This window comes from Vombatus ursinus, unplaced genomic scaffold (genome assembly GCF_900497805.2).
Source record: "Vombatus ursinus unplaced genomic scaffold, bare-nosed wombat genome assembly UNPS02014841.1, whole genome shotgun sequence".
Taxonomy (NCBI): domain Eukaryota; kingdom Metazoa; phylum Chordata; class Mammalia; order Diprotodontia; family Vombatidae; genus Vombatus; species Vombatus ursinus.
The window spans coordinates 35193849-35209672 of NW_020954619.1; the positions used below are offsets into that span (position 1 = coordinate 35193849).

The 15824-nt window shown below is 35.7% G+C and overlaps 1 pseudogene; it reads left to right on the forward strand.

Moving 5' to 3' along the window:
- Positions 1-15824, forward strand: part of LOC114026600 — a 54923-nt pseudogene that overhangs the window by 33691 nt on the left and 5408 nt on the right.

Sequence of the window (15824 nt, forward strand, 5' to 3'; positions counted from 1 at the left end):
TCTCTCTCTCTCTCTCTCTCTCTCTCTCTCTCTCTCTCTCTCTCTCTATCTATCTATCTATCTATCTTTCTCTGTCTGTCTCTCTGTCTCTCTCTCTCTGCATTCTCATAATTTCCCTCCAAGTATCTCTTCATCTCTCCCTCCCAGGAAACCTTGCTATATAATAAATGTATTAAAAAGAAAGAAAAAAGAGGAAACAATCATCATAACATCTATGTAACACAAATTTCTGAAAACATGTACAATGTATAACACTTGTGGACCTTTCAAATCTTCAGAGGGGTGAGATGAAAATATCTTCTCCTTTTCCTTCTTTCAAGCCATGTTTGCTCTTTATAACTAAAAATAACATTCACTTGTGTTTATATATGTGGTTTTAATTGCCATTTTTGGAAAGAACATTGTTGTAATCATTGCATATGTTGTTTTCTTGTATATACTTACTTCACATTGTGTCAGTTTATGTAGATCTTTCCATGCTTCTCTGTATTCATCACATTTATAATTTCTTATAGCACAGCAACATTCCACTACATTCTGTAAATTTTATTTAGCCATTCCCCAGTCAATGAACATTTACTTTTTTTTCCCATAAAAATATTGCTATAAATACCTTGGTATATTTGGGGGCTTTCCATTTATCAACGGCCACCTTTGAGTATAAGTCTAGTAATGAGATCTCTAGATCAAAGAATATGGACATTTTACTCACTTTGCTTGTATAATTTCAAATTGATTTCCAAAAATATCCATACTGATTCACAGCTCTACTAATAATATGTGTGTCAATCTTCTCATAACAAAACCAACATAACTATTCTCTTCTTTTGTCATCTTTGTGACTTTATACTATGTGGAATGAAAAGTGAGGATTGTTTTCATTTACCTTTCTCTTATAACAAGTGATTTTAAAAATGTCTTCCATATGGTTGTTAATAGTTTTCACTTCACACACACACACAAACACACACACACACACACACACACACACACACTCTCCATTCTCTCCTCTGCCGTTAGCCAGAGGACGTCTGCAAGATCTTGGCCTTCCCCTCTTCCTTTTGATATTCTTTCTTTTTTTGTAGTCTTTTTTCTTTTCTTTTAAGGCAATTGGGGTCAAGTGACTTGCCCAGGGTCACACAGCTAGTAAGTGTTATGTGTCTGAGGCTGGATTTGAACTCAGGTCCTCCTGAATCCAGGGCCTGTGCTCTATCCACTGTGCCACCTAGCTTCTGCCTCCCTTTTGATATTCTAGTATTATTCCTGGATAACCTGCATTGAAATCCAGGGATGGATGGATACAGATTCACTGTGCTTAAGAGGAAGGTCTTGAGCACCTCATCCTTGGGGGAAAAGTACTTTCAAGAAACAGGACCTCAGAATCATGCCATTGTCACATGTGTTCTCTATAAGTTTAAGCCTACTTCAACCTGAACTTGTTGGAGAGTGTGCCACAGACTTTTGGGGAGATGTTTTGTACCAATTGATTACTGTAGAACCATAATAAACAAACCTTTCTAAAAGCTACTTAAAGGTGGCTAACTGAAAGGATTCCAAACTGATAATTTTTTGGGGAAGAACACAGTTGGACACTCAAGCTTATAGCATTAGGTGCTCCTAGAATTCTGAGGGGGAGATGTAGCCATCCTGTCTCTGGAAATATGACTAATCAGTCAAATTTTGAATTGGAATAAAAACCTTCAGAAATTACAGTGAGTACGAAAAGAAAATGAAAATGTGCTGCCTATGGTCTTTCTGGGATTTTTTTGTTTTCTTTTGTTTTGTTTTAGAAATATATTTAATCTGGGTTCAAATCTAAGTCCTGCCACTCATTTCCTCTGTGATCTCAAGCAAGTCACTTAATACCTCTAGGTCTCAGGTTCCTTGTCTATAAATTGAGAAAATTTGAATAACTGAGTCCCTTAGGTCTCGTCTAATTCTAAATTTATATTCCCAGCTGAACAAAACTATTCTGTTTGTGTCCTTTGTGCCCTTTTCTTTCTTTTCTGTATTTAAACAAATGTATTTGTATATTTTACATATGTATGTTCATGTGTGATGGAATCTTATTTTAGCAAGATATAATTAAAGCTGGAAGGTAGCTTAGAGTCTAGTCTAGTCCTTTTTATTTTAAATTTGAGGAAACTAAGGCTCTAATTGTTATTCTTTTTATTTTAGTATCTACTAAACCCCACCTCCTCAAGTAGAAACCTTATTTTGTAATAAATATGTGTAATCCAGCAAACAAAATCAACATTTTGGCCAGGTATGCAAATGCATATCACATTTTGATTCTTCTGTCCTTTACCTCTCTTACACAATTTACAGTATAAACTCCAAAGGGATAAATGAACTGAATATCAAAGGTCATCTCAAGGAGACAAAGAAGAGAAGGGGATACAGAGATAAGTTTTCTCAGTGACATCTAAAGAGAGACTTCTTTCTTAAATAAAGGATAGAGGTAATGATAAAAGGTAGACAATTTCAATTGTATAGTTTAGACAAAAAAATTCAATGTTTTTAGAAGGAGAATAAATAACTGGGATAAAATATTTGTGGCAAGTTTATCTGATAAAGGTTTAATATTGAAGACATAAGGACCTGATATGAATATATAAGAACAAGGGCCATTTCCCAATCAATAAGTAGACAAAGGATATAAAAGGGTAGTTTTCAAATTAAATACAAATTATTGGATGCCATATAAAAAAGGTGATACAAATCAGGAATAATTTAAAAAAATACAAATTAAATAACTCTGAGGTTTCATATCATTCCCATAAGATTGGTAAAGGTGACAAATAAGGATAATGATTCTTGCAGAAACTAAGAGAGGATAGGCACACTATTGTGCTACTGGAAGAGCTACAAATTATTTCAACCATTCTGGAAAATAATTTTAAATTGTTCCTCAGAAGGTTACATTTTATTTTACTTTTTTCAGAAATTGTATAGTACCATAATTAACAACTGCATAACACTACCATTTTGTTTGCTCTGTTGGACTGTGATTTGACAGATTTAGGAAGCTCTCTTGTAAAGGAAATCTCTCTACCTAGTCTTCACGTGTTTTTGCTACAAATCTTAGAATAACCTGAGACACTATGAATTCAAGTGACTTGCCTAAGGTCAAACAGCCAGTATGTATCAGAGATGGAATTTGAATCCAGGTCCATTCAAATCAATAAGTATTTATTAAGGACTCACTATGTACTATGCAGTATATTGACAGCTGCTGATAGAAAAACAAAACCAGACATGCCCTCAAGGATGTCACCTTGTAATGATAGATATAATATATATGCAACTGGATACATGTAAGATATATACACAATATATGGGTGAGACTGTAATCTCAGAAGCAAAGGCACTATCATTTGAGGAGGCTGACAGGGATAAGTGTAAGAAGACTAGAAAGATAGAAATGAGCCAAGTTACAAAAAGCTTTAAATGTAAATCAGATGACTACATATTTGATCTTGAAAAATCAAAGATTATTGAGATAATAGAGATAGAGAGCTACTGGAATTTACTGGTTAGAGACATGACAGGGTAAGTCCTATACTTTTGAAAAATTACTTTGACAGCTAAGTGAATGGGGGTGATTTTGAGACAGGTAGAACAATTAATTGGAAGGCTATTACAATAGCCCTAGAGAAGGAAGTAGCAAATCACTTCAGTGTCTTTATCAAGAAAACCCCAAATGTCCACAAAGAGTTGGACATGACCAAAAAGACTAACAACAACAACAACAAAAATGACCATAGCAGAGGCAAGAGTTCATGAGGTCTAGAACCAGAGTGGTAATTGTATGAGAGAAGGAGATATATATATATATATGTATATATGTATATATGTATACACGTACATATGTGTATATATGTGTGTGTGTGCACACATGCACTGATTGTGTATGCATCTGTGTGTGTGCACATGCATATATACATACGCATATACACACATATACCTGAACACACATACACACATGCACACATACATACATACATATGTATGTACGAGAGATCTTATGAAGGTAGAAATGACAAGATATGGCAACAGATTAGATATGTAGGACAAAGTGAGAGTGAGTTTTAAATTACACTTAAGTTGTGCACCTGTTAACAAGAAAGTTAGCTATACCCTTGACAGTAGTAGAAAAGCCTGGAAAAGGTTGAGGTTTGGGGATTAAATATATTAAGTTCTAAGTTAAATGTATTAAATTTGAACTGCTTATGGGACACTCAGAGATGTCTAAACAGCAGATGGAGAGGCAGAGCTGGAGTTTAGGGAGAAAATGGAGTCAGGTATGTAGATATGGGAGTCATCTACATGGAGATGATAATTATCCTCTAAGGTTTTGTCTCTGTGGTTGCAAAGAATGTCTGTAGCTCACACTGATGAAGCCACACATACAAAGCAGTCTCCAAACAGCAGCAACTGGAGGGACTCTTTCCATTTGGCCTCTAAGTAGAACACCTTAACAGTGAGTAGCAAATGTCTTCAGGCAGCCTAGCTTTTCCTGTTTATACACATACATACACACACACATATACACATATACATAAATACATATATATATATATATATATATGCACACTATTGGGTGTTTTCTTACTAAAAATAAAAAATGGGAAATGATATATAAAATCCAAACTTTATTGAAATGCAAATTGTACAACTGATGAAAAATGGAAGTGGTGATATCTTTAAGTAGATATAAATAAACAAAGGTCTATACACACAGCTAGATGGTACAATGGATAGAGTGTGAGCCCTGGAATCAGGAAGACTCATCTTCATAAGTTCAAATCTGACCTCAGACACTTATTGGTATGTGATCCTGGACAAGTCATTTAACTTTGTTCATCTCGGTTTCCTCATCTGTAAAATGAGCTGGAGAAAGAAATGGCAAACCACACCAGTACCTCTGTCAATAAAACCCCAAATGGGGTCACAAAGAATCAGACATGACTGAAAAAGAACTTAACACCAACAATAAATACATAATAATAAGATTTAAATTGCTATATAACATCACCTGTTCTGTGATGCTATCACCATTTGTCATAAAAAGGAGGAGTTTAAGATATACTCATCACCACTTTTAATGATGTCCATTCTATGTATTAAAGATAATTACTGGACCCTATAAATCAGAAATTCTAATAGAGCTGAAGAAGAAGTCACTCCTTTATAATGTATGCTTCTGTCTCTTCTTTTCCATGCACAATTTCCTAACATATCTTTCCTTTATGCAAATTTCACACAATGACTTTAATAGAGAAAGTATTAAAAAGCAGTTCAATCACTATTAAGCTGGGATTCTCCTTCTTTTAGGGTCATTGACAATGCTTTTTCCACAATTAAAATTTAATTCCTGGGAAATGAAGCAAATATGTTAGAAATATGTTGGAACTTCTTGCTATAGGCAGGGAATAGAATAATAGGGGGATTTCTTTCCCAATGAGAGGAGGGGAAGGCTTTATTGAAAAGAACACTGGACTTAGAGTCAGAAGAGACCTGGATTCAAATCTCAACTCCCGTATTTACTATGTAGTTTTTTTAATTACTATTGAGTTTTATCCACATTTCATTCAAAACATTTTAAATGTATCTTTTAGTTGACTAGTAAAAGTAAACACACCATTGAGGCTCATATGCAATAACTTAGAAAAGATTCTGACTCAGGAAATACCTGGAATCTGGTGTAGCTTTCTGGACCCCAACAGACGAAAGGTTCCTTGGATGTCACATCATTTTTCTGCTAAAATACCCACATAGGTTCACTGTAGAGCAATCCTTTTTATAAGTTGTTTGCATGGCACATATCAAAAAGCATGATATTGAGCAGATTAAAGCTAAGCCAGGTTGAGAAAGTAAACTAATTATGGCAGATTTGCTGGTAGGAAAAAAATGTATATGTTTCACCACATATTTTATGGTTGTTTTTCTTTAAACAATCAATATGATCTCAGAAGTTTCAGTGCCATTTAACATTTTTATAGACAACTTGGATAAAGGCACCAAATTTTCAGGTGAAATAAAATTGGGAGGGATAGATAACACAAAGGATGATACAGTTAAGGGGCAAAAAGATCTGGGCAGGCTACTGCTGTCTACTAAGATAAAATATTAAAAAATAAAGTTTTACACTTGGCTAAAAATAGCATCTTCACAGTACATGGTTAGAAAGCAGTTGTTCTGTAAAAAGACTTGGGGGAACTAGTATGATACGGCAGCTTAAAAAAAAAAACTAATGAAATCTCATGCTACGTTAGCAAAGGCATAGCTTCCAAGGATGCAGAGGTGAAGGTAACCCCGTATTCTGCCTTCATCAGAATTTACATGAAATATTCTATTCAATTCTGGGTGCAACCATTTAAGAAAGACTGATAAGATGGAGGGTATCCATAAGGGGGAAACCAACATAGCAAATTTAATTCATGATATATGAGTGTTACTTGAAATAACTAGGCATATTTAGCCTAGAGAAGAGACTTGGGAATAACTTAGCTGGTTTGAAGTATTTGAATGGTTTTCACACTTCACTTTGTATCTTCTGCCCTGCCAGGTTTCAACTCCATGAAATAAGATGCTCCTTCCAGGAAAAACTCATTACTCTTAAACTCCCCACCATGTAGCTAACTCAACCCTTGGTTCCATTTCCTTTAGGTTCCTCTCCCCTCTTAGTTATTGGAGGGTCAAATAGCAAACTCCTTCAAATGCTTTCTTTATGGAGAGCAGAAATTTAACTCAGCTCACTCCACTTTACATGTCCTGCCCTGCCTAGTTTCAACTCTGCAGTACAAGGTACTTCCATTCTGGGTGCCCACTGGTGTCCCAGCCCCCTCCAAACTCCACTTTCTCACCTCTTTTTGTGTGTTGTCTACCCCTTTCTATTGTACATTCAATGAGGACAAAGACTTTCTTTCTTTTTATTAATTATATTCCCAGCATCTTAGTATAGTTTAGTACAATACCTGGCACATAATGTTGTTATTGTTGTTCAGTTCTTTTTCGGTAACCCTATTTGGGATTTTCTTGGCAAAGATACTCCTGCAGTGGTTTGCCATTTCTTTCTCCAGCTCATTGTATGCATGAGGAAACTGAGGCAAACAGGGTTAAGTGACTTGCCCAGGGTTACATCATAGGAACTTAATAAAGGTTGATTAGATTAGATTGGTTTGGATTCAAAGAGGCATTAGACTTTTCTCAGAGGGCAAAAATCAGGACGTTTTGTGGAAGTGCAAAGAGGCAAATTTAAGCTAAATGTGAAGAAAAGCTTCCAAACAATTAAAGCTGTCAAAAAAAAATGCAGTTCTTCTTCTAGAGAAGGGCAATTACCTCTTCTTGGAGGTCTTCAAACAGAAGCTGAATTACCACTTGCCCAATGTGTTATAGTGAGGATTACTTTCATATACACTTTGGATTAGTTGGCTGTCACACTGCTTTTCCAACTTTCAAATTCTATGATTCTGTGAAACTATAAGCCTTTGGGGGGAAGAGATAATGTCTTAAATTTTCTGGTGTCCAATTTAGCATCTATCACAATATTGCATGCTCAGTAAATATCTAATTACTGGTAGATAGACCACCCATTACTATATACCCCATTTATGTGAAAGTGTTAAGTTCAGATAGTCTGATTTAATTTAGAATGTTAATGCTCTAATTCACATGCAATATACTTTAATTTAGTAACCAGAATTTCACTTGGATTTCTTGTTTTGTTTTATCACATTAAAACATTTTTAGTAACATTCACACACACTTATTCTTCAATGTTGCCTCTTTGTTGTTGTTCAGTCATTTCAGAGACACCCAATTCTTGGAGACCCCGTTCAGGGTTTTCTTCATGAAGATATCGAAGTAGTTTGCCATTTCCTTCTCCAGCTCATTTTACAGATGAAGAGCTGAGGAAAATAGGGTTAAGTGACTTGCCCTAGATACTAGCAAGTATCCAAGATCAGATTGGAACTTAAGTCTTCCTGACTCCAGGCCTAGTGCTCTATCCATTGCACCACCTAGTTCCCAGAATGTTGCCTCTACCTTGAAGATATTTTCAAACTTGTTTGGAGATGACTGTTGAGTTTTTACCATAAATGTGTTTCCTTTTTTATGCCTTCCCATCATTAGAGACTGTGTTAGAAATAGTGTGGGACTTAAAATTAGGGCAGGGCTGGGATCAAATTCCACCTCTCACATTTACTATCTATGTAATCCTGTATACCTAGATACAACCTCAAGGCAGCTAGGTGGCTCAGTGGATAGAGAACCCAGCCTGAAGTCAGGAATTCCTGAGTTCAAATCCAGCCTCAGACAATTACTAGCTGTGTTACCCTGGGCAAGTCTTGTTTGCCTTAATCCACTGGAGAAGGAAATGGCAAACCACTCCAGTATCTTTGACAAGAAAACCCCTTGGAGAGTATTGGTGTGTTATGAGGTCACAAAAAGTCAGAGATGATTGAACCACAGATTTTAGATAAGGCTCTGCACCTCAATTTCCTCATTTGTAAGATGGCAATAGCTATATTGACAATATAAATGAACAAAATAAATCAAGCAAGAAAAACTGAACCCTGTATAATTATGATGATTAAGCTTAGCTCCAAAATGGAGCTGAGAAAATGTGTATCTCCCTTCTTTCCAGAGGTGGGAAATTACTAAGATTAAAAATTGGCTATATTCTTAGTCTTGGTTGATGTGCAGGCTAGTTCTATAGATAATTTTCCCCCTCAGTCTGTTTCATCCTTTGTTACAAGAGATGGCTCTTAGAGTTTAGGAGTAGGAGGGACATATGTAGAAATGAAGATGATGTAAAAAGAAAATATAACAATTTAAATTATAAAATACTAATTTTGGTAACTATCAATTAGAACTATTAGAAGGATCAAGTATGATAATGTATGTAAAGAATTTTGTAAACCTTAAAGCACTATATAAATATTTATTTTTGTTGTTATTATTGTTATTATTATTAACTAGGTTCACCAATATATTTTCTGTAATGGAGATATCTTAAGTGCTAGGCCTTTGAACATTTTGTAGCTAATGGTATAGCACTTCACTGCTTTTCTAGTCAAATATGTCCTTGAGATGTTGCTTGATCTGCTTTTTTTAAAAGCAGTTAATTTTTGTTTTCAATAGGAACACAACTTGGCTTCTCACATGGATACCAGGTAAGACAGATCCTGTGTCTTGCAACATACGCCTATGCAGCAAAAACCTGATTAAAAAAAAAAAAAAGCACTTTAATCTGTATGGTAAGGAGGTAGAATAGGCTTTGGTTCTGGACTCCACTACCAGATGACAAGGGCATTTCCTATAATTTATTGTCAATAATTATTAAATATGTAAGAGGCAAGGAGAATACGGAGTGGTGGAATTGAAAGATCCTTGAATTTGTAGAGAGAAGACCTGAGCTCAAGTAGTCACTGACAAAGCAATAACTTCTCCTTCCTGGCCAAGTTACTGGAGGCCCACAGAACACAGAACCACTATGCCTCACCTGGCTTGCCTGCCTCTCCTCCATCTTAAGACACAGAAATACTGACAGCTAACCTAATGAAGGATTACTAAGAGAAGAATGTTCTAATCACCTGCCTTCATCAGGCAAGCCACTCTCATCAACTGATAGTCTTCCTGGACACCTCTCCTGATGGTTACCATCCTTGCAGTTCCTCTCAATGTCATTATTAGGATGAGTATAAGGACAGTAAGAAGAGTTATTAGGATGTTAACCTTCAGGGAAGGTGTCCAGGCAAAGTAACAGGTACAGTGACAGGTACAGTGAAAATGTACTTCTGATGGCTAAAGAATCAACACTTTTCCAAAACCCCTGCTATCCATTTTCTCATTCTACTACTCTAAATCTCTAAACCACCCCCAATAATATCCCACTCTTTATCTTCCTGACTTTTCCACTGTGTCCTCTGTAATTGCCAAACTAAAATGGACAATCTCCCTTTCATTTAGTCCTTTTCCTTTAATGATCTTTCTCTCTTCTAGCACTGCTTGAGATCTGGTTCCACTGAATGGCACTGCACCCTAGACATCTTTTTCAAGTACTAGTTTCACCTTTTTTGATACCCTCAATACATTGCTCCTAGTGGGAAAATCAGAATAGTCACTGCCATTTCCAAACTATCCCTCTACCACTTTCAATCAACAACCTCTCCTCTATCATCATTTATTCCACATTCCAGGTGCTGGTAGTCATTATATACCAGCCACCAGGAGATTATTTCACCTTTCTCAACAAACTCAGGGTCTAGCCCATAGTCTCCTTCTCCACTTCAACTCCTATCATTCATAGTAAGGGACTTCAATATACTTTTTGATGCTCCCTTAAATGTTTTAACTTTCCAGTTCCTTAATCTATTCAACTCCCACTAGACACTCTTTCTCTCCACTTCAGCTATACAAAGGTTGGTCATGCCTTTTATCTTTCAATCACTCACAAGTGTTCCACATCCATTCCTAAAGCTCTGAAATTCTCTCATCAAAATATTTTATCATCCCATCTCTTCCTTATACCATTTGTTATTATTCCTAGATCTACACAAGAAGGTAAAAGGAACTACATGTGCAAAAAAAAATTATAACAGCCCTTTTTGTGATGGCAAAAAATTGGAAATGGAGAGGATGCCCATCAATTAGGGGATGGCTTAACAAGCTGTGGTATATGAATGTAATGGAATACTGTGGTGCAATAAGAAATGATTAACAAGCAGATTTCAGACAAAAACCTGGAGACATTTGTATGAACTGATGCAGAGTGAAGTGAGCAGAACCAGGAGAACATTGTACACAGTATCAGCAACATTGTGTGATGACTAACTATGAATGACTCAGCTTTCCTCAGCAGCACAATGATCAAAGGTAAGTACAAAGGACTCACAAAGGAAAATGCTGTCCATATCCATTCTTCCCCACCTTCTTAATCCTAACTCCAATGTCAAATCCATCTAAATGACACTGTTCTCTACTCTCAAATCCCTTTCTCTCTTGTCTTATCACCAATCCACACTGCCAAACTAAAACCCTAAATTACTCCCACTGCCCATTTCCTTCATACTTATTCATGTAATGCTGAATAGAGCTAGGGTAAGTCATTTGACCAGTGACCAAGTCCACTATTCTCAGTTAGGCCCTCACTATAGCCTGGCAAATGTTTTACTTCTTCATAAATGATTCTCTATTTCACATATTAGATGTCCCACTGAAGACTTCTCAAACTTTACATGTCTAAAACAGAATTCATTAGCTTTTCTGAAAATTCTTACCTCTTCTAAACTTTCCCATTTTCCTTGAAGGCACCAACATTTTTCATTCTCCCTGGTTTGTAACTTCACATTACCCTAAACATCTCACTATCCACAAATACCCAGTAAGTTGAAAAATCTGCTATTTCTATCTCTACAATATCTTTTATGTTGCCCTCCTTTTTTCACTACTATCATCTTGATTCAAATGTGCATCACTTCTTGCCTGAATTACTACAAAGGGCTTCTAATCAATCTCTCTGCCTCAGATCTTTCTCTGCTTCAATCCATCTCCCTTATAGTTGCCACAGTGATTTTTCTAAAGCATAAATCTGATCATGCTTCTTTTCTTCTTAATATACTCCAGTGGCCCAGTGTTATCTCCAGAATCAAATACAAAGTGCTCTTTGGGGGCATTTAAAGCTCTTCAGAAAGTAACTTCTTTCATTCATTCCTGTCTTCTTACACATTATTCCCCTCCTACCACTCTAAAGTCTAACAATAATGGACTACATGATGCTCCATCTCTCATCTCTGACTTTGCACTGATCATTTTTCTTCCCTAGAACGTTCTCTCTCTACCTCTTTAAGTCTCTGGCTTCCTTCCAAGCTCAACATGAACTTTACTCAAGTGGCCATTCCCAGTTCACCAGATGGTCATCCTTTACCCTATAAAGTTATCTGGTATCTAGTTCAAATGCATCTTACATATATCTACACATACACACACACACACACACACACATTGTATCACTGTGGTTATTAAAATTTAAGTTTCTAGAGGGGAGGGATTCTTTTTCTTTAGTCTTTTTATACCTCAAATTTAGCATAGTACCTGTCACATATCCAGAGCTTAATCAATATTTCTTGATTATTTGAGAATAATTACTATTGCACTACTTACCTCAAAAGATCATTATGAGAATCAAATGAGATAACATGTAAAACACTTTGTAGATTTAATCCTATCTTGGTCAAAAATTGACAATTCACTAGTAATGAATTAAGTTCAATATTTATCCATCTGTCAATTTATAAACATCCCTTATCTGCTGCATGTCAGACGCTGTGCTAAGTGTTGATGATAACAAAGAAAAAAAAAACACTTCTCCCTAAGAAACTTTCAATCTAGCCAGGAGAGACAAGTACAAATGCAGGTATGTATTTAATCTACACAAAATAGATGTAAAACACTTGGGTGTAGTCAAGGAGACATTAATTATTACCAACAGGAGTAGCAGGAAAGTCTTCATGTAGAAGATGGCATTTGAGATGATTAAGTAAGGATTCTAAATGATAGAAGTGAGAAAGAAGACCATATGAGACATTGGGAAGAGCCAATTCCAAAAGTACAGAGAGGATCGATAGTGTCTAAGGAACAGTACCAACTCTATTTTCCCTGATTTGTAGTTGGTATGAGAATAGAATCAGAATTTTAGAGCTGGAAAGAAACTTAGACATCTTCCAATCCAAAGAAGAAACTGAAGCTTATAAAGAGGAAATGAATTTCTCTAGGTTACATAACTGGCTAGCGGAGTTGGGATCACAACTCAGGTTTTCCTGTTTCTTAGTTCAGCTCTCTTTTGGCTATATGACATGGATTTTTATTTTCTTCATGTGACTAGTCTAAAAAAATGACACCAAACAGTCTTGAGCCATTCTTTGGGAATTTGAAAAATGTGAGGATCATCAGTTTTTGATATGTATCATTACTCAAGAGGAGTTACTCTATCTTTGTAATTTTCCTCATATGGCATCTCTAGCAAAGCATCACATATGATTAGGTGCTTCATAAATACTTAGGATGAAGATGATACTTAGTCCAGCCATCTGTTAATGCAAAATAATGAGAAAGTTAGAGAAGATTGTATGCATTTCTCATTTGAAGTGTGATTCTTCTGTTATTTCATTGTTCTTCAAGCTACCTAATTGACATTCTGTCAGTGAATTATCCCCAAGTGCTATTGGACATATGAAGAAACATTATATTTCTCAGGCCACTAAGATTTTCTGTCAGCATACCAGAATATAATATGAGCTAGACTAGGAACCAAATGTCCTCGGATCAATGCCCAACTTTGTTACTTCATGGTTATGTGACCTTGGACAAGTCATTTTACCCAAATAAATGCCATCTTAGTGTGTGTGTGTATGTGTCTGTGTGTGTATTTACTATCTACTTCACATGTAGTGTTGAAGAAAACATTTACAGCATGGCATGTGGGATATGGTGATAGGCTTAGAATTAGGAAGATAGAGGTTAAAATCCTGCCACTAACTTATTATTAGATTATATTACGAGATCATGGGAAAGTGATATAACATCTCTAGATCTCAGTATCCTTATATATAAAATGAGGATAAAACTGTCTCAAGGTTTTTTGTGATGGTCAAATGGGAAAATATATGTAAAGTGATTTGCAAACTTTAACACACTGTAGAAATAACAGTTATTGAGGCACCTAGGTGGCACAGTGGATAGAGCTTGAGCCTTCAAGTCAGGAAGACCTGAGTCCAAATCAGGCCTCAGACACATAACACTCACTAGTTGTGTGACTCTGGGCAAGTCACTTAACCCCAATTGCCTCACCAAAGAAAGAGAGGGAGAGAGAGAGAGAGAGAGAGAGAGAAATAACAGCTATTATTAAACTTCAAAGTATTAAATAAATGTGTCCAGTAAAACACACACACACACACACACACACACACACACACACACGCAAATATCTATCCTTATTTGTATCTTCATGACAGAAATATTAGTTAATTCAGAGAATAAAATTAATCAATCTGAGAGGCAGGATCATAATTCAACCAAGGTATCTAAGAGGTTTGTTCTATATGAGGATTTCTGGAACCATGTCTTGGGCCATTTCTCTCTCTTGGATTCTTACATTTGCAAGTCCTACAATTGCTGGATTCCAGCAAGTGATTCAGCAAACAAGTCTATTGCCATTGCATAGCTAAAAACAAATTAAAAGTATTCCAGAAAAGTTGTTTAAATTACTTGTATAATTTTACCCAACAATTCTTTTATTGAGAATTGTTTCTTATCGGCAATCTCCTTTTTGTGTATATACGACAAGGAATCCAAAGATCAAGGGAAAGTTCCCATACAGGCATGTAAGAGTTTTGTCCTAGAAAAGAACAAAAAAACTAAAACTAAAACAAAACAAAATAGTGGAAACAAAGTAAGTGTCCATCTTTTGGGGAGGCTGAACAAACAGTTGTCAATGAGCATAATCAAATATTACTGCTCTATAAGACTTGAAGAATATGACTAATTTAGGTAATTATATGAATATTTGTTTAAAATTATTCAAGAATAATAAAGATAATCAAAAGTATATATATGTATATATGTACATATATACACACACACACATATATATATACATATATAATGTATATGATAAGAAATATAAATCAGGTGTTTAGGGATGAAGGTTAACTGGGGCTCTGAAATGCCAAAGCACAAGTCTTTAAAGATTTAGCTAGAACATGTCTCTCTTGAAGTGGGCCAGAGAATAGGCCCAGTACTATGCAGGTTCTATAGGCTAACCCATACAATACCCAGTCTAATAGGGTGATGGTTCCTCTAATTGCCCAAATTATAAATGCTGAGAGACAATAGAATCTAGATCAATAATATAACCAATTTTGAGTCCAGAAGACTGAAAAATGAAGTATATCCTCTCCTACCCCCTTCTTTCAATAGAAAGATGATGCCCTATCAGTGCAGAATAAGGCAAATATTATCAGAAATACTTGCCATTTTTTTCTTAATTGCACTTTATTACAAAGTAGTATTTTATTGGAGGTAAGTATTGGGATGTGATAGTGATGTAACAAAAATTAATAAAACATTTTTCTTAGAAGAAACTTTTAAGAAGATTTTTTTCAAAATGTCTCAACCAGTTTTTGTACTCAAAATTTAGTAAATATAGCACAACAGTGCTGCCACAATTTGAAAGTGTTAATTGTTTTCCCAGAGAGTAGATGATTCCTTCAAGTAACCCATCTTAGAAAACTTGGTAAGACTTCAATGAAATTGAATTTGTCAAAGGAATATATGATTTGGTGAAGACTAAATTAAAGTAAAGGATGGCTAGTTGGTAGGGCTAATGGACATCTTTTTTTGAGCATGGTATAAGGAAGACAGTTCTGGTCTTAGAGTCACAGAATCACAGAACATCAAAGTTAGAAGTAAAAACTGAGGACCTCTAATTCAATGCAAACCTGTGCAGGAGTTCTCTTTCCAACATCCTTGACAAGTGGTTACATATTTGCTTGAAACTTCTAGTGTTGGAGATCACCTGAGCCAGTCCTACCTACTTTGGGGCAGGTCAACTTTTTAGGAAGAAGTTTCATACATCAAGCATACATTTGTTCTCTGTAACTTTCATCCTGTGCTCTTAGGTTGGCCCTCTACCACCATAAATTATAGGCTTAATCTCAGTGTGACAGTCTTTGGAGAAGAAATCCTTATTCCCTGGTCAGATGAAAAGGGACAAAACTGTTAGCAATGTTTTTTTTTTTTCTCCCTTGGGGGTTACCTAG